The sequence below is a fragment of the Sciurus vulgaris genome (genome assembly GCF_902686455.1).
Source record: "Sciurus vulgaris genome assembly, chromosome: 11".
Classification (NCBI taxonomy): Eukaryota; Metazoa; Chordata; class Mammalia; order Rodentia; family Sciuridae; genus Sciurus; species Sciurus vulgaris.
In genome coordinates, this window is record NC_136472.1 from 72,088,999 (window position 1) to 72,108,768 (window position 19,770).

Here is a 19,770-nt window from a genome sequence, read left to right on the forward strand (position 1 = left end):
TCAAAATAAAAATAAATAAATAAAAAGAGTTGAGGATGTAGCTCAGTGGCAAAGCACCTGTGTGCTCAATTCCCTGTACCACAAAAAACAAACAACAAAAACCCACAAAGATGCACTTAACATTTTTTTGTCTCTGTCCTTCACAAGTAAAAGCTTATGGAGAAAAGTTGCAATTCTGTTCAAGTAAGGTTTGACCTAGGATTTTGTAATTCAGCAGAATGATGTGAAGACAAAATCTATCATCACATGTCTGGGCAACATTTAGAGTGGCCAGCTATAGCAAAAGTGCACCCCAACCCACCTCTTCCCTTCCTGAAGAAACAGAAACAAGAAGAGCACTGAGCACTTGACAGTTCTTTGAGAACCATAAGCTGGGAAGGGAATCCTTGACACATTTTCTCTTGAGGATGGCGGATTAACTATTAAAATGATGGCCATGGGTAACTTGGGAACTTTCTCCCCATTTACAAATTATTTGTGGTCTCTCTTAGGGGTGTATGTGAGTGATACTTTGCAGTACCCTTGCGTGTTTTTCTACTTCTCTCTTCACAAGGTAAGCACTGGAGCCACAGAATGTGATCAATCCTCCTGTAACTAATCTTGTTGCCCAAACATTCCTTCTCAGGCAAGTAAGATAATTGAGCTCTGGATTCAAATTCCAGTTCTGTTACTTTCTAACTCAGTAGTCTTAGACATGTACTGAACCTCTCTGAAGTTCTCTCAAATAAGCTAATAATAGTGTCTAATACAGGATTCTTGTGAAACTTAAGTACCTTAACATAGTCATATACTTTGTCTGGCACTTACCAACTGTCCCCAGTATCTTAGCTGCTGTCACGTTTTTCTGTTTTTAAAAATATGTTTTACTTTTAATTGACACATAGTAATTGTACATATTTATGGGTACATGCGACATTCCAATATATGTATATAATCTGTAATGGTCAGATCAGATCATTTATCAGACATCTATCATTTTTTGTGTTGGGGACATTCAGAATTCTATTATCGATTTTGAAATAATCAATTGTTGTCAGTCAATGGTCTATAGAATATTAGAAGTTATTACTCTTATCCAATTGCACCCCTGCACTGGTTATCCATACTTTCTTCATCTCCCTCACCCACACCCTTACCAGGCTCTGGTAACCACTATTCTAGTCTCATATTATCTGAGACCAACTTTTTAGCTTCCACATTAAAGTGGAAGTGTCTTTCTGGGCCTGAATTATTTCACTACCATAATGTTCTTCAATTCTATCAATTTTGCAGCAAATGACAGAATTTGATTGTTATACGGCCAAACATTATTCTAGTGTGTATATATACCACATTTTCGTTATCCATTCACTCCTCAGTGGACACCTAGGGGATTCCATGTCTTGGCTATTGTGAATAGTATTACAATAAACATGTGAATGCAGATATCTCTTTCATGTATTCATTTGAGTTCCTCTGGATATATAGTGGGATCAAAGGTTTGATAGTTCTATTTTCGGTTTTATTTGTTGTTATTTGTTTGAGGAAACTTCATTATGGCTTTACTAATTTGCATCCTTAGCAACAGGATATTAGAATTCCCTTTTTTCCACATCCTTGCCAGCACTGATTATTCTTTGTCTTTTTGATAACAGCCATTCTAATTAGAGTGAGAAGATTCTCACTGTGATTTTGATTTGCATTTCCCTGATCATTAGTGATGTTGAACATTTTTTCATATATTTCTTGGCCATTTGTATATCCTTTTTTGACAAATGTCTATTCAAGTCATTTGTCCTATTTTGTTTATTTGTTTGTTTGTTTGTTTCAGTTCTGGGAATTGAACCCAGGGCCTTATGCTTGCTAGGCAAGCACTCTACCACTAAGCTAAATCCCTAGCTATTTTATTTTTAGTTTGTATCTCACCAAGTTACCCAGACTGGCCTTGAACTTGCAATCCCCCTGCTTCATCCTCCTAAGCACCTGGGATTTGCCCATTTTTAAATCACTGTTTTTTTTTTTTTTTTTTTTTTTTTTTTTTTTTTGCTGTTGAATTGTTTGAGATCCTTATATACTTTTTATTAATCCCTTGTCAGATGAATAGCTTGAAAATATTTTCCTCCATTCTATAGGTTGTCCCCATGAATGGTGTTCCATACGATTCCTAGGCTTTCTTCATTTTTTAAATTTTTTCATCTTTCTTTCATCTGCTTAATCAAATCTGCTGTTGAGGCTCTAAATTAAAAAAAAAAAAAAGAACCAAACAGAAATCTTAATTTCTTTTTCATAATCTCTAACTCTGCTGAATTTATCATTCAGATCATGAATTGTGTTCCTGATTTCATTGAAATGTCTGCAATTCATCAATTTCCTTTTCTTTATGGTTAGTCTCTATAGAGTTATGTTCCTTTGGAAGCATCATGTTACCTTATATTTTCATGTTTCTTGTATCCTTGTGTTGATATCTGTGCTTCAGGCAGATCAGTAGCTTCTACTGATTTTCTAGGGTGACTTTCATACAATAAGACTGTCCTAATAATGTGTCTTAGGGTTTTGGTTGGGTAAACTGCATTGGCTTTGGTTCCAGGTAGGTTTGCTTATTTGTTTGTTTCTAAATTGTGTGTGTGTGTGTGTGTGTGTGTGTGTTGGCTGGAGATCAAACCCCAAACCCAGGGCATTGCCAGATGTTTTAGTGTAGTGTCTACATGCTTCTTTAGCTGTAAACAGTGTCTCTGATGTCTGTCATCTGTGGGTGTCTCAGTGGTCTAGGGTGCAGGGGTTGTGGGATTTCATCACCAACTAGGATGCAGCTCTCTTAGGTGGGGCAAGTGTGCAAAGGCAGCTCTGGGCATGATGTGCCAGGCTTCAGGTTTGGGGTGCCCATCATTGTCAGGGGGATTGCAAGGAATTGAGGCAACCCTGATGCTTCCCAGGGCCAGGGTTGATGGGCAAAATCAGCTGTCTGCTTCTCAAGGCCTTAGCAGGCTGAGATTCTGAGACAGGCTGACTGGCTGCTTCTTGGGGTTGTAGGAGGATGGGCAGGGCTATGTGACTGCTTCCCATGGAATTCGACTGGCTTTAGCACTCAGTACAGGCTGCTTGACTGTCTTACAGAAGTTTCTATACTTTGAAATATCTGGGATTTTTTTTTTATTGTAAAAAGTGGGATATAGAAATAAGTCCTATGAAAATTTGATTCTCTAAAACAAACAAACAAACAATAACACCAACAAAACTAATTTTACCATGTGCAATTTTAGGCATGACCAGGTTTATTCTAATTTATTTTAATTATTTCTATAAATTGTATTTATTACAAATTGGAAATCAATAACTTGTACTCATTCCTTAATTATCCCTAAAAAACTCGTGAGAAATTTTCAGCTACAAGTAACTGCAAGCCTTAACTCAATTGGTTACAACCATAAGAGAACACACAATTTCTTGTGCAGAACTCAGGAAATTCTGCATTGAGACCACTCCAGGATTGTTTTGATTAAATGGCTCAGAACTCTGCCATCCTCTATGTATCATCTTTAACCTCATGCTTGCAAGAGGCTGCTACTGCAATTTCAGGTATCATGTTTGAACACAATAATGTCCAACAGCAGAAAAGGACTGTGCGTTTCTTAGCTAAGAAACCTTTTTCAGAGATCCTTGGGAAACTTCTACTCCAATCTAATTGCCGAAATTAGACACAGCTTAATTAATCCCTGGCAGGATGAATGAGACCACATGAGTGCCTTAGATCATCAGAATTTCCTCTTGGAGCAAGAGCTAGAGGGCCTTGGGCAGGAAAGAGGGAACCCACTCAAAGAGGAGCTCTGCGGAGCTGGGGTTGTAACTGAGTGGTAGATGGCTTGTCTAGCACATGTGAGGCACTGAGTTTGATCCCCAGCACCACATAAAAATAAACAAGTAAAATAAAGGTACTGTGTCTACTTACACCTAAAAGTATTTTTTAAAAGAGTGGAGCCCTTGAAGTACAGGAAAAGGAAGAAGTGGCGATGGAGAAGCTCCAGCAGTATCTGCTAAAGATGGAGAAAGACAAGAAAAGTTAACAATGGGAAGAGAGAGAGAGATATCAATGACAGTGAGAGACAGAAAGGCCACAATCTCCTAAGCTCTTGAATGCTCAGCAGCATCAAAATATCCTGAGAGGACATCAAAATGTCATATCCAGCCACAGGAACCTCAAGAGAGAGAGAGAGAGAATGGAATTCACAAAGAAGTTAGTAGGTGCTTATTTCTTATGTTTGAGTACATGAACCTTTAAACTAAAGGAAGTTATAATTTGGCCTTATGAAGTACCTGTTCAAACAATTGGTATACACTGTCCCAAGAACAGTCCACTCTCTCATGTTGTGTGCTCTTTGAACAGTTGAGAAATTATTTCTATGCTTGATCTCAATCAGGGCAAAGTAAACAAGAATAGAGCCCAGTGGACTACCTGTTTATACATAAAACTTCCTATTATCAAGAAATGAACATGTTTGTCTGAAGTGAGTAGAATTGTTAAAATCCTTTGTGAGTCATTTTTAATTTTTTTTCATGATGTCTTTAAAAACCCAAGGCAATTAAAGCAAATAATCATTGGCAACAAGCCTCTTTTAAACAGGTTGAGCCGGTTTCCCCCCCTTTTTAACCTAAGCATGTAAAACAGTTAAAACTAACCACAAAGATTATAGTTTATTTATTACACATATTCAAGATGAAAGAAAGGAAGTGGTCTCAGCAAGTCAGTTGGGGATAGCTTAAATTCTGTATCTAGCCTTGCTGTATGGTTTTTTTCTTTGTACATGGCTTTGGTTACCATGACAACTGGAGGCATCAGGGAGAGAAGATTATTTTGACTGCTGTACTGAGAGACAGGAAGATTTGGGATAGATGTAGAAACATGGTGTGGCTGGTTGATTCAGGAAAGGGAACAATGACAACTAGGGACGATGTGGATGTGTCTATACTAAACATTTCATGTTATTTCATAAAGAAGACAGGCATGATGCTAAGGAACACACAACAATGCAGAATACCTGAGTAAGATGTGGAACACCTAAGGATCAGGGGAACAAAACAGCTTCATGTAGCTACAGCGTTCCTTGGTTTTCTCCACCACTGATTCTGTGCCCTTGCCCACAGAGCGTGAGTGGTACATCCACCCAGTGCATCAGCCAGGCAAGCAACATCCCACCTTTATTCCACCTTTATTCCATAATGCTCCCTATTATGAGTACATCTTGAAAAGAACAACACAATCACTTTAGCAGTTGTTCTTGACAGCTCTTTTCTGAAATGAAGCTAGCAGAGCCCCCAGCTTGTAGAGCAACCACAGCATATTGGGTACAACACCTCCTGCAGGAAGCCTGGGGATAGGTACTAACAATTGACAAGCTGAGACTAACTTAGAAGACATCTATTACTGCCTAAGTTGGAACTCCTATAGTTTGGAATATATTGGTAGAGGCTGGTCCTTACATAGGATGCCCCCTTAGCAATTCATTCTGTTCAGTTCTGCCCTGAGTACCTCTACACGTTGGTATGGAAAACCGCGCTTCCTGCCAGGGCTGCTTCAAGGGCTCACGCCGCACTTACGGAAAACCATGGCTTTTTTGCCTGGCTTGCTCCAAGCAGCTTGGCGCTGCTTCTCGAGCTTACCGCGGACCAGCGGGTCGAAAGACACGTCCGCTTCAGCAGTTCATGAAGCAGCTTCCCGTTTATTCAAATAACACCCTCAATATATAAGCAGTCTCATGCATAAGCAATTGTAACCAGATATGTCCATCCAATCCTGTTAAAGGTCAAGCAACCACTCGCTCGAGCATACATGTAAAGTATATCTGTCCACGCGCTAGGCAGCTGAACTGATTATCATACAGCCAATTGTAAACGTGTCCTGCCATTCTCCAAGCATAATCAGGACGCCATTTGCTCTCTGCCAGTTGCCATCTTTAGATGCATGTGGCGTAACCCTGGGCCCTGGTTTCGCCCGCCACACCTTGGGGTCTAGCGGCCACTGGTATAGTTTTAGTATTGATTCTAGTTTCTACCTATTGTGCATGAAGATCCATCCTTCAATTTGTATTTTAAAATTTATTTATTTATTTTCTTATTTATTTATTTACTTATTTATATTGGGGATCAAGTCCAGGGGCACTCTACAATTGAGCTACATCTCTAGCCCTCTTTATTTTTTGTTTTGAGACAGGTTCCTCCTAAGTTACCAAGGTTGGCCTTGAACTTGTGGTCCTCCTGCCTCAGCCTCCTGAGTTGTTGGGATAACAGGCCTGCACCACAGTGCCAGGCTTTTTATTTAAAGATATATATATATATATCTTTAAAATACATATTTGTTACTTTTGATTGATGGCAATGATGACTTGAAGTAGGATAGAGCAATGTACTTGGCCCCCAAAATAAAAAACGGAAAATTTATTGCTTAAAATTGATGATGACTCATTTGACCCTTGGGAACTATTTCCAAATGAATCACTGACTTGAATTATGTCACTTAATTATTCTAAGTCTGCCTCTTTGTGTTATTTCCTCTACTTCCCTGACCTCATGTTGGTGAAAAGGGAGTTTGGTAATGTGTAACCTTTGAAAAGTACATTCATTATGCAGCTCTTACAACCATGTAATTTGAGCATTGTAATGCTCATTTTGTGTCTTTCCACTTGTTCTCAGTTTTTTATTCCTGAATATTTTGCAGTTTCTCTTTATACATGCTTGAATTACAAGTATACATGAAAAAGGGCAGCTTTATGACATGTTAAGACAAGGATGGTGTGTTCCAGCTTTATAATAATAGCATTGGAGAAAAACATTTTATTTCAAAAAGACTGAATATGTTCCACTTCAAAAGAGTTTCAGTTAATTAAATTTAGGCTGAAAAGCCTAAAGAGTAATTCTTTGACCCTATAGTATTTTTATTTAGCTATTAATGAGTTGTACTTTCATTGCATTTCTGGCTTCACCTATCTACTACTTTGTTTTCAATTAGTTAAACAAAAATGGATATGCAAGTTGAACTGCTTTTCTTATATTCCATTAATTCTTTTTACTACCTTATGTCCTGCTTAAAATAATTTCATATTTTTTTTTCATAAGAACTTTTTATTTGAGGCAAAGAGAAGTCTGGCTGAAAGGATTACAGTTCCAAGCAGTCAGAACTCAATGGTTAGTGGCACTATTTTAAATTTGTAGTTTTTGCTTCTCTTTAGTCAGAAACGTGTGCTCAGGTTGTGTTTTCCCAGATGAACAAGAAGAAAGGCAAAAGAAGATTGACAGAGACACCTAATCTACTGATACTGCTCTTCACATCCAATGTCAAGCTAGCAACCCAGTGTTGCCCATTGCTGAGGGACACAAGCCACACTAACTTGCAAGGAAAAATGAGGCAGGAACAGGTGCAAGTTCCTTGTGGAAAAGGGCATCCACAGCTTCAAAACTCTGCATGGAATGGGTAATCCTTGTGGGTAGCACAGCTCACCCAGGCACATACCCTCCAGTTCTTGTTGTAGCTGAATAAGGTGGCCATGTCCTCACTGCTCAGCTCAGAGTTCTCTGCAATGCGTGCAGGTGTCACAGACTTGGGGATCACCACCAATTTCCTCTGCATGGGGAATCGGATCAGCACCTGTGCTACCGTTTTATTGTACTTGTCTGCAATCACCTTGATCCTGGGATCCTCCAGGAGGGAAGGGTCCTGGTGCTTGGCCCAGGGCCTGTCAGGAGAACCCAGGGAGCTGTAGGCAGTCACCACAATGCCTTTGGAATGGCAGTACTGGATCAGCTTCTCCTGAGTCAGGTATGGGTGGCACTCCATCTGGTTAACTGCTGGCTTATATTTCAAGCCAGGTTTGTTTAAGATCAGATCCTCTTGATCTGGAAATGGTTGAAGTTGGAGATGCCAATTGCTTTACCAGCCCTCATCCACCAACTCTTCTATGGCCATCCAGGTGTCCACAAAATCAGTGTCACTGGGAACCACACTTCCTGCCACATCCAATGGAAAATAGATGTCACCATGCTTAAAGCCCATTGGTCAATGAGTCAGGTAGAAGTCCAGGTAGTCCAGCTGCAGGTTGCTGGGAGTCTTCTGGAAGGCTCCTTTCACCAACCTCTTGTCATGGAACGTGCACTACAGCTTGCTGACAATGAAGAGTTCATGGCACTTCACCACCTGCTCCTTGAACTTCTCCTGAAAGGTCACCCCCACCTCCTTCTTGTTCTGGTATACCTGAGCACAGTCGATATAGTGGTACTGAAGGTCAATTGCTACCTTCATGGCCTTAGTCACCTGTCCCAGAGATGACTTCCAGGTGCCCAGCCCCAGGAGGGGCATCTTGGCACCGTTATAGAGCTCAATGTGGCTGGCCATTGCTGTGGAGCATTAGAGACCCCAGCCCTCAACCATGCAGCTCATGATTTCATATTTGTTGACTTGGTATGATGATTCACATTTCTCACACCGTTAATATGTGAATGTTTTACCTCTCGGAGCAGCAACCTGGTCATCTGTTCTATCTTCTCCCCCACAGCCCATCTGCTTTCTCTTATGAACAGCAGTACTGCTTATATATATCACATGCTGTCTTTGACAAAAATTCATTCATTTACTGACTACCCAAAACATCCAAGGCAAAATTATATAGTATATGCTGTGAGAAATACTTAAAAACCCACTAAATCATATAACGTTTTACAATTAAAAAAAAAAAGTTTACAATGTGCCGTGGGTAGGAAATCGTCAAGGAAGAGATAGGGTTCATTTGAGATGAACCCTAAGGTAGATGGAAGGATATTGACAGACAATTGAAAAGGAGGAGATTCATACGTAGAGAGATGTGCAGTAGGTAAAGTTCATCCTTCTCTCTCCTACAGTATCCTCTTCTTCATCCCAAACTTGTTCCTACCTCATCTCCCTACTACCTACTCGAATGAATGTAAGCTTTATAAGGACAGGGATTTTTATCTATTTTGTTTAATTCTGTATTCAACACCAATAATGCTTGGCATATAAGAGATGTTCACCAAGTGTTATGAATTTTTGTCAAGTGAATAAACAGATGAATGAAAAGAGACAATAACATGTGAGGATTGGAGTCTCTAAACTCTGTCTGCTTATTTTACCCCTCAAACATTGGCCAGTACAATTCATTATCAAACTTTTAAGTGGTTTTACATTTCAGTTTATATTTTCTTTTAATATTGATCTAGGATTTCATTAAATAATTTGAAAATTTGAAAATCATAAAATATTTCATCAAAGTATAAAGTTTTTAGTCAGTGTTGGTTCGTTCTTTTGGTAACAGACCTTAAGGAAATGATTATAATTCAACTTTGCAAATAATTTCCAACTTGGTATGTTCTTTGCTGTCTTCATCTGTTGTGGTGGCTAGAACAAAACACTACAGACCAGGCAGCTTACAAACAACAAAAATGTCCTGTTCACAGTTCTGAAGGCTGTGAAATCCCAAATCAAAGTGTCAGCAGAGTGGTGTCTGGTGAGGTTCCCTTCTGCATAGACAGCACCCTTTGTAGCGCAGAGTGGAAGGGTTGAGGCGTCTCAGGCCTCCTTCATCAGGCACTAACACCATTCGAGAGGCCTCTACTCCAGTGGCCTGATCACCTCCTAAAGGCCCCACTTCCTAGTACTATCACCTGTGGGTTGGGGATTTCAACATAGGAATCTTGTGGGGGGACACAAATGTTTAGACCATACATTATAATTCAACTTTGCAAATAATTTCCAACTTGGTATGTTCTTTGCTGTCTTCATCTGTTGTGGTGGCTAGAACCCTTTTTAGACCCTCCCACCCACATTGTGCACATTTCAAAACAGAAACGATGACAGTTTTCAACTTACTCAGTGAACTTCATAATCTTGCTCAGTAAAGTTTGAATATCCTCAGGGTTTTTTTTTTTTAAGTTTTTTAAAAAAATTTTTGTAGTTATAGGTGTACAGCATGCCTTTATTTTGTTTATTTTTACGTGGTGCTGAGGATGGACCCAGTGCCTCACACATGCTAGACAAGTGCTCTGCCACTGAGCTATGGCCCTAGCCCCTCACATTTTAAAATGCCTTCTATCACTAGTAAACTCAACCTTTTTTCCTCTTAAAGATTCCTCAGGCTGAGGAGATAGCCCAGTAATAGAGCACTTGCCTAGCAAGCTTGAGGCCCTGGGTTTCATCCCCAGCATCACAAAAAAGAAAAAAAAAAAAGATTCCTATTAGCTTATTGATTCATTCTTGAAGCTGTAGAATTGATTCATTCTTGAAGCTGTAACCATGAGTCCAAAAAAAAAAAAAAAAAAAGGACTAAAGAAAAAAACCCAACACTGGAGGGTTTTATTAATGAAAAAGAAAAGAAAAAATCCTTCTAGTTTATTTAACAAAATTCACATAATAATTATACAGTTCCTTTTCTGTAAATGTAACTTGTTAAAACTACTACCATCTTTCATAGACATGGATAAGTAGAAATATTTTAAAATATTTCTGATAAATACATTGCTACACTGTATCTGGCTTGGATAACACTTTTCTGGATGGCATATGCTGGAGCCAATTCTGTGTCATGGTCAAGTCCTAGATCACGGTGTTCAAACTCTTTATCTCAAAATTTCTTTATCACCTGAAGAAGCTCCTCGTATTTTTCAGGGTCCTCCTCCATTAGCATCCTGATCTGGTTGCTAAAGTGATGTGCTATGGACTCTTCCACCCCTACATTGCAGGCCATCATGCTTTCCTTCCCCAGCAAGGGCTCCCAGCCCCCAGTGCAAAGCCCACCATGTTCCAAAAGGGTATGAGAATTGTCAGTCAGACCCTGAAAGCACCCATCAGCTCACTGAACTTTTTCAAATGGTCCTTTCCTTGATCCCACATTTTCTGAATGACTGGTCCAACACTTGTCCTGCCCAGGATGGCCGTCTGACCAGGATGGATATGGTTTGCTCCATTTTTGCCTGCAAGATCCACCCGGATTATTTGATCCCTGGCTGTCTAACATCATCATTGAACTGTGAAACCTGACACTGATTTTTCCACAAGCTGAGAGGGACCCCTGGGTGCTGGTGAGCAGACACCACAACGAGGAAGCTGCCACCGCCCTATCAACTCATCTCCCAAATCGCAAAAGCAGACACCACTTAGCTTCCCAGGCAATTATACTCTTGGCAGGGACTCTCAACTTATATTTTCAAAATTGTGATATTGCACATATTTTGCATATCAAAGTATATATTTTGCAGCCATCATTTTAGTTTAGACCAGAAGAGTTGTATTTCTTTCTTTCTTTTTTTTCCCTCTCTCTCTGTCTCTTTGGCTCCAGGCATTTTAAGGAAAACTCTGTTAGATTGTTGACTAACCACTGAAACAGTGGATCAGTCTTCACTGACCATGCATGACAATGAATGCAGTCTGCAAAAAATAGTTTGAAATTAAATGAACAGATCACTACAGTCCTCAACAATTGACAACATCAAAACTCAGTAAAGGGTGAATATCTGATTTCCAGATATCTTCCAGACACTGAATTTAGTAGACTTGGGAAAAAAAAAAAAAAAAAAAAGAAATCACAGACAAAGAACTAAAGGAAACCAGGAAAACAATCTATGAACAAAATGAGACTATCAATAAAGAGAAATTGTTAAAAAAAAATGAACCAACTGGAAAATTTGGGAGCTGAAAAGTATAATATTTCACTAGAGGAGTTCACCAGCAGATTTGAATATATATAAGAAATTAAATTTGAAAAATAGGACAACTGAAATTGTCCTGTACAAAGAGCAGAAATGATTAGTCACAATTTATCCAGTCCCTATGGGTAGACGCTTGCATTGTTTCTAATTTTTTCTTAATAATAACTATGTTGCAATGAACATCCCCCCTATACATTGGACTTATGTGCATGAGTTACTTACCTTAGGGTAATGGCTCTTAACATCCCTCCACATACACAAAATATTCTGGTTTAATTTGTTTACCATGGGCTCTGTGTATCAGTATTTTTTTTTTTTTTTAATTCAGGCAATTGAGAACCACTCAGTTGGGTATAGATGTAGATTTGGGATTACAAGGTCAGAAGCTAGGCATGTCTTCATTTTGTTAGTACTGATAAATTGCCTTCTAAAGTAGTTATCAATATACAATCCCAAAAGCAACATAGCTGAGCTCCTGTTTTCCTACATTCTTTTTTTTAATTTTTAATTTTTTTGGTTGTTGATGGACCTTTGTTTTACTCATTTATTTATATGCGGTGCTGAGGCTGGAAGCTAGCATGTGACACATGCTAGGTAAGTGCTCCACCGCTGAGCCATAACCCAGCCCTAAGCCACAACCCCAGTTCCCGGTTTCCCCACATTCTTATCAACATTTTGTTGTTTTCACTCTTTGCCAATTCAGATGAGCTTAGAATTGTATGCCATTTGTTTTCATTTGTATTTTACTGATTTTTTTTTAATGAAGTTGAGCCTCTTTTCGTATATTCATTGGTCTTTGAGGTTTCCTTTTCTGTGAATTGCCTGCTTTTACCTTTTGTCCATTTAAAAATTTTGTCATTTACCTTTTTCTTATCAATATGAAGGTATTCTTTGTATGTTCTGGATATTAATCCTTAATGCTTTGTTGGTAACAAATATCCTTTCCCAATTTATGATTTGTCTTTTTACTTCATATGTTATTTCCATCACACAGAAGACTTCGTTTTAAATGTGATCAAATTTAGCAATCTTTTCCTTTAAAGTTTGTGGCCTTTATTTTGTTTAATAAATGCTTTCCTAATTCTGATGTCATAAAGATGTTCTTCTATAATTTCGTCGTAGATTATTATAATAATGGTTCCAATGAATCACACCTTCATTTATCCATGCTCTTATCTGCACTGATTCTGGACTTGACTGAATAGACTCAATGACTTGCTTTGGACATCAGAAAATGTGATATAACATGAGGCTGGAAAAGTGCTTGTGTACCAGAACTTGTGTCTTGGAACACAGCCACGTTCAAGGCTTGCCTGCTAGAGACATGTGACCTAACTTATGGGCAGCAACAATTGCCAGTAATGTGAGTCTGAGTTAGACTCCTCTAATGTTGCTGATCCAGCCACGTGAAAGACCCCAGGTGACATCACCTAGCACAGCATGTATGAGGCCCTCGTTTAATCCCCAGTACCACAAACAAAACAAAACAAAACAAAACAAAAAAACCTTTCTTCTAAAGTTTCGCTTTTCAGATTTGGCTTTATAATCTATCTTCAACTGATTTTTTTAAAAAAATATTTTCTAGTTGTAGATGGACACAATATCTTTATTTATTTATTTTTATGTGGTGCTGAGGATCGAACCCAGTGCCTCATGCATGCAAGGCAAGCACTCTACTGCTGAGCTATAACCCCCGCCCTTCAATTGATTTTTGAGTATGGTAAATAATAGGGGTCTTACTGAATATATTTTTTATAAGTATCACCTAGTTGAACCCAACCTAAACTGCTGACCACAGAATTAAAAGTAAGGTAAATGATGGTTGTTTCAAGCCACTCAGTTTTGGGGTTGATTGTCACATAGCATAAGCAATAATTTTTCCTTAAATAACCCTCGAGGTGGAAACCTTGAGCATGGTGGTGCTACTGGAGAGGCTGAGGCAGAAGGATCATAAGTTTTAGGCCAGCCTGGGCCATCTAGTGAAACCTTGTTTCAAAATAAAATTTTAACAAGGACTAAGGATGTAGCTTAGTGGTAGAGTGCTTGTGTAGCATGTACAAGGTCCTGAGTTCTCTCCCAAGTTCGAAGGAAGGAAGGAAGGAAGGAAGGAAGGAAGGAAGGAAGGAAGGAAGGAAGGAAGGAAGGGGAAGATTAAGAAAAAAAGAAGCTCCAAGAACCTTTCTTCAAAAGTTTGCTTTTCAGATTTCAATTTATAATATACATTTGATTTACTTTTAGTGTGGTAAAATATAGGGCTGTCATTGAGTATAGTTTTCATAAGGCTAACCTATTTTTTAAAATGTTTTTATTAGTTGTTGATGAGCCTTTATTTATTTATTTGTATGTGGTGCTGAGAATAGAACCCAGTGCCTCACACATGCTAGGCAAGTGCTCTACCACTGAGCCACAATCCCAGTCCCCTAACCTATTTTTCTAGCATTATTTATTTAATAATCCATATATGTTTATTTGAAATGTTATCTTTATCATGTACCTAGTTCTAGTACATGTTGGTCTCTTTCTCAGCTCTCTCCTTTGTCTCATTAGCCTATTTAATTTTCTCAGCACCAATACCACTTTCCTTATTACCAATTTAAAGTTTAAGTATCTGATAGGAAGCTTGTTTTATTTGCCTACTTAATATATTATGGTTCCTCTAAGAGAGCTACAAGTCACCTTAGTGAATAGGCTGTTCTCTAAATTCAGATTTGACAAAATACATTATTTTTCAATTATAGAAAATTATCTCCACCTAGGACCAAAGCGTCATGAGAAAAAGGTAAGTAAAAAGATACAGAAGACTTCTAGAGATTTGAGGTACTCAATAAGGCCAGAGGAAATTCTCAACTTTGATAGAGTTCATGACATCAAGTGTGTGTCCCCTGTTAGAGGCAGTGAGTTCTGCTGCTAAAGGAATTTCCAAGGGTTGAATGAAGGAAAGATTCAGAAACCTGAAACTTCAAAGACCTCAGGATAGGTACAGGCTCTGAGTGATGTGCCCGGCTCAGTCCTGGTTGCATGTCTCTGTTCTGTTTTGGTCCCTCAGTGGTTGCTTTTGTGGCTGCCATGGCTACTGTTGACAGTATTTGGCCTAGTAACAAGCACCCATAACTTGGTGCTTGTTTTGAGGCAGTGTTCTTCTCTCTTTGTAGCTTGACTACAGGTTATCCTCAGAGTTTCTTCAACTCTCCTAGATGTTTCCTACTATAGGTGGTGCATTCCTGATGCTGTCTCTGGAAAAGGGGAAGAAGACATTAGTTCCTAGGGTTCTTGCACCCTTTACACCTGTTCTACTCCCTCTTGGATGTTAGTTAACTGCCTGACTCCTTTGTCTGACTCCTCAGTGTAGCATGAATCTGATTTTGGTCCTCCACATGTCTGGTTGGGTAAGTCTGCTCCACAGAAGTAATGTTCCCCATGTGCAGGTCCAAAGCCTAGTTTTGGGGAGAGGTCCAATTCATGTTCTCTAGTTCAATTTTCTGGAAATAGATACCATTTCTTAATTCCCATCTGACTCCAATGAACATTTCTGAATTATTTCAGCATTCAGCTGAAGAGAGATAAAAAAGATGGGACACCCATCAGATCTCAACTGTTTTTAAAAACTGATCTGAGCTTCTGTTGACCAGTGTGTATTTCAACATATATGCAGCTCCCACTCTTCCCTTTCAATACTAGATCCCATTAATGATCATGTTATTACATTATGTACATTATCTTAAATCTATAAGAGCCTAATTATTGTCCTTATTTTACAGATGAAGTTTAGGGAGATAATGATTTGCTCAGTTTCACAGACTGGTAAGTAGAAGAAATGGAATTTGAATACATATGGTTACAATTGCAAAAATTCTGCTGATAATAATTAAAGTTTAAAATAATAATAGCAGTAGTAGTACTGATAGTTTTGTTTAAACCACAGTAAAATAATTGTATAATCTAATAATAATAACATAATTTATTTTTGAAAAAATAAATAGGTGCCTAATAACACTGCTACATAGGTATGCTATGCTTTATGATAGCCCCAGCCTTACATTAAATTCATACATTAAAAAGGTCAGTGGAAAACCAGGTAAGATCTAAATATTCTTTGATTCATGGTGATATAGAATATTTTTTAGGAGCAAGGAATATTTTATGTGTTTATACAGTTGATCCAAGAAGTAAGCCACTGTGCCAGATAGTGCCAAAACCCTTTTCTTTTTCTGGTCTTGGCATTCAGGTGCTATTAAGAAGAAAGAAAGAAAGAAAGAAAGAAAGAAGAAAGAAAGAAAGAAAGAAGGAAGGAAGGAAGGAAGAAGGAAGGAAGGAAGGAAGGAAGGAAGGAAGGAAGGAAGGAAGGAAGGAGGAAGGAAGGAAGGCTCTCATTCTGCAGAGGTTACTAACCTAAGGGTACTGGATATCTTCTACTTGCTCCTTTAAGTCCACCCTCCACCCTTTTATAGCCCACTCAGTGCCTCAGGAGGTTGACCCTGAGGAACTCATCCACAGGCTTCCTTTCCTTCTGGTTTCTGTCAGGGTTGAACTATGGTTCCAATTACCTGGAACCAGCAGGTAATTGGAGGGAGGAAGATGTTGGAAAGTAATTTGATCTATCCCTTCCAAGTAGTCCTCTCCACATTGCCCTGTCAGTCTCTGGTTCCTTCCCCTCATCCCTTTAGGCTTGGAAGTGGTACCATCTCCCCACCAGGCTTTTTCCAGCCCTGGGGCACTGCACTATTCTTAGTGGTATTTTTATCCATATCTTTGTAAATAGTCTGTTTATTAGACTTTCCTCAGATTATTCAATCTGAAAGGCACCTCTTTCCTACTGCAACCCTCACCAATAGACTGATCATGTCCCTGACACATAGTGAAAATTTACATCTTTTGTAGAAGAGAATAAGAGATGGAGGTGGGGAGGAGGGATGTGTCCAGGTGCCATTGAGACCCTAATTCTAGTCCCCAAGGTTCTAATCTCTGCAGTTCTTCCTTTCATACTATGAATTACCTCATAGTTGTGATAATTAGTTTATTTTTATTACTGTTAACTGTATTCTCCATGGCATGTCAGCAAGTAACAGGAGGCCCATTAATGTTTGAGTTGGGTTTTCTGTTACTTGCCATGAATTGGACTAGGATAGTTTGTGATTCATGAAACTGCAAAGTCCAGAGAAAGGCTGTGCTTCAGGATTAATTGATTTACTAGCTTGACAGTGTCACCAGACTCTTGTTTGTCATGCAGTGTCAGCTTCATTCCCAGGCCGGCTTTCTATAGAGTTGTAGAAAGACATGTGCATGTACCTTCATATTTGGTGGGAGACAGTTTCTTCTAGGTGCTGTCAGAAAGTTCAGGAAGTTCTTTCCCAGAAACCCTCAGCAGAACTCTCTTTGCTTCTTATTGGCTGAAATAGTGTCACATGCCTGTCCTTGAGCCAGTAGCCAAAGCCAGGAAATAAAATTGTGCTGATTTATGTTAATCTGAGCCAGGAGCTCTGCCTCTTGAGTCAGGAATGAGATTACCTTCTCCAAAAGCACTTGGGCTCCACAGTTTAGAAGCAGGGGGAGAATGATAATGAACAACAATTAGGGGAGCAACTAAGAGAAAAGGAAATTAATATTAAGGAGATAACCACAATATCTTCTATACCTTCCCATCTACAAAAGCCAATAGTCTATTTCCTGCTTAAACTATTTTATATTGTTTTCCTTCTTGTCTAGGAAGATCTTGGTACTAGTCCTATCTCTGCCATTGACAGCTGTGTGACTTTGGGCATGGAGAAATGGCATCTCAGTCTTAGCTTCTGCTTCTGTAAAATTAAGATTAAGAATATCTACCTGACAAGATTACTGGAGGCTCACATGGGATGAAAGATTTTTTTTAAAAGCACCTTGTAACCCATATTAAACAAATGTAAGAATTTTTTTTACTTTTATTTTATTGTGGTTAGAACACTTAACATGAGATCCACTCTCTTAACAGATTTTTAAGTGTACAATATAGTATTGTTTTCTACAGGCACATAGCAGTGTTCTCATAATACCCTGGAGATCTTGTTGCTCTCTTTGGTGAACAAATTAAATATTCCCACCTGACTTAAAAATGCTAGATTGTTAACAACCCTCCCTAAGGTTTATCCTCTCCCCTTTCCTTAGACTTTCCACTGAACTAGTTAAGAGCCAGAGTTGGTTTGAATTAGAGGTTCTTCTCCAAAGCCCCTCACAACCAAAATGTATGGTTATTCTAGTCAGTCAGCCCAAAAGTATTATTAAGCACTTTCAGGTGTCTCCTCCTGTGCAAGACACAAATATAACTATAACAAATAGTGTGAATTTTCACAGAGAAAGCAGACTTCTATGCATCTGGAGAGTAGTCAGGCATCAATAGTTATTGTGTTACCTTCAAGCATTATACAAGCTCCCATCAATGTAAAGACTTTTCTGACTTGACTGTGATAGGAGTAAAGTATAAAGTTAGTGACGATATGATTAGGAAATGTGTCAAGGTGGGTTTTATAAGTAGACCATAGAGAGCTTAGGAAACTTATGAATCTCTGTTCCCCTTTCTAGTCGCCTGGAAATGAACACCCTATTGTGAGGAAAATAGTAACTGTTTCAGTTTTAAAAAATGGTTTTTTAGTAATCAGAATAATATGGAAATATGGGCAAGATGCTTTCCTCCCTACAACCTGCACAAGTTAATTACAGTGGATATCTTAGATGCTAAGGCTGTCATTGTTCTCACTGAGAAAACATTTCCCACATACTTCTCCTATCTTTGCCCTGTCCTATTCTACGTGCATTAGTGGATAAGGGAAGGAGGACTCAGGTTTATATATTTTGATAAAAGGCAACACACACACACACACACGCACACACACATACCTTTAATACCCACTGGCTTAAGAGCATGCATTTTGAGTACTAAGGGCTTCACTCTTCTCATCCAGTGTTTTCTCCCATAGTACCAGAGAAGCTTAAAGGGTAAGTAACTTCTCGGTCCACAACACCAGAGCCAGCACATAAGCTTAAGTCCTGTGGTTCTAAGTCCATTTTCTTTCCCACTGTTCTATAGCTGCTTCACTCACTGTCCACATAACCTCAACAGAGAGTATTCGGAAAATGTGTTCTATTATGTTTTAGGGTATGATGATAGAACTACAAGATAAATAAAATATATATGTGCATATATGTTACATATATGCATGTATGTAAAGGTTCTTGGTTTTATTAGTATTTTTTATCCAGTTTGGGATATAGGACAGATCCACAAGGATTTTTTAAAAGGAGCATGTGTTTAGTGCCTAATGAAACATTTAAATCAGTGAAGCATGACAAGTAATTTGTTGCTAATAATAAGGTAGCAAATTTTGCAAATGATTTGCCTTTAAAGCAGTTATAGGGATAATAAAGACTTTCTTGTTCACTTGCCTTTCAATAGAATTCTTTAACTGTGAGGAAAGGCATAGTATTAAGATGCCAGTTAGTTGGAGATTATAAACTGTGCATAAAAATAAATAATTTTACATGTAAAGCAAATCTGTTAAGTTCTTTCCCCCTGTGGAGATGAGAGAAAGACTGAGAACAATGAATACATACACAGGACTTTGGAATTTCATGATATAGACAGTTATTAACGGTTGATGATTTTGGACATTTTTGTAGAGGCCATGAAGGTAAAGACACACCTTGATGAAAGTATAGTATTTAAACAGACTGTGGAGAGATTATGGGGAAGGGGAGGATGGCTTCACTCCAGGGCCTAGAAGTGGCAAGTAAAAAAGTGAAGTGACATAGAGCAAGGAGGACTGACATTGGATGAATGATTGCTACTAGACAGGAAGTTTGTTACATACTAACCTATTTCTTTTAATGCTCACAAGAACCTGGGATAATTGGGATTACTTTTTCAATTGTATAGATAAGGAAATTGATCTCAGGAATGAAAATGTAAATTGTCTTCAGTTAATCAGCTAGGAATTGAAGGAAACTAAATATCATCACAAATTCTTTTCAGTAGCTCTCATCAAGGCCACCATCTAGGGAAGTTGGTCTAGCTGGGAGGATAAGAGGCCAATGGAAGGTTCCTTTTCAAGCCAGACATGT

The 19,770-nt window shown here is 38.6% G+C and overlaps 2 pseudogenes across 2 annotated transcripts; both read right to left on the minus strand.

The window, feature by feature from the left end:
* Nucleotides 1-7,077: 7,077 nt before the first annotated feature.
* LOC306639316 (aldo-keto reductase family 1 member B1-like) lies at nt 7,078-8,498 on the minus strand (annotated as a pseudogene). The gene has a single exon. The product of its transcript is annotated as an aldo-keto reductase family 1 member B1-like (transcript).
* A 1,971-nt stretch (nt 8,499-10,469) lies between these two features.
* On the minus strand, nt 10,470-11,927 carry LOC306638560 (5-demethoxyubiquinone hydroxylase, mitochondrial-like; annotated as a pseudogene). Its single transcript has 2 exons — nt 11,905-11,927; nt 10,470-11,052 (listed from the first exon to the last, which is right to left on the minus strand). The product of its transcript is annotated as a 5-demethoxyubiquinone hydroxylase, mitochondrial-like (transcript).
* Nucleotides 11,928-19,770: the final 7,843 nt, after the last annotated feature.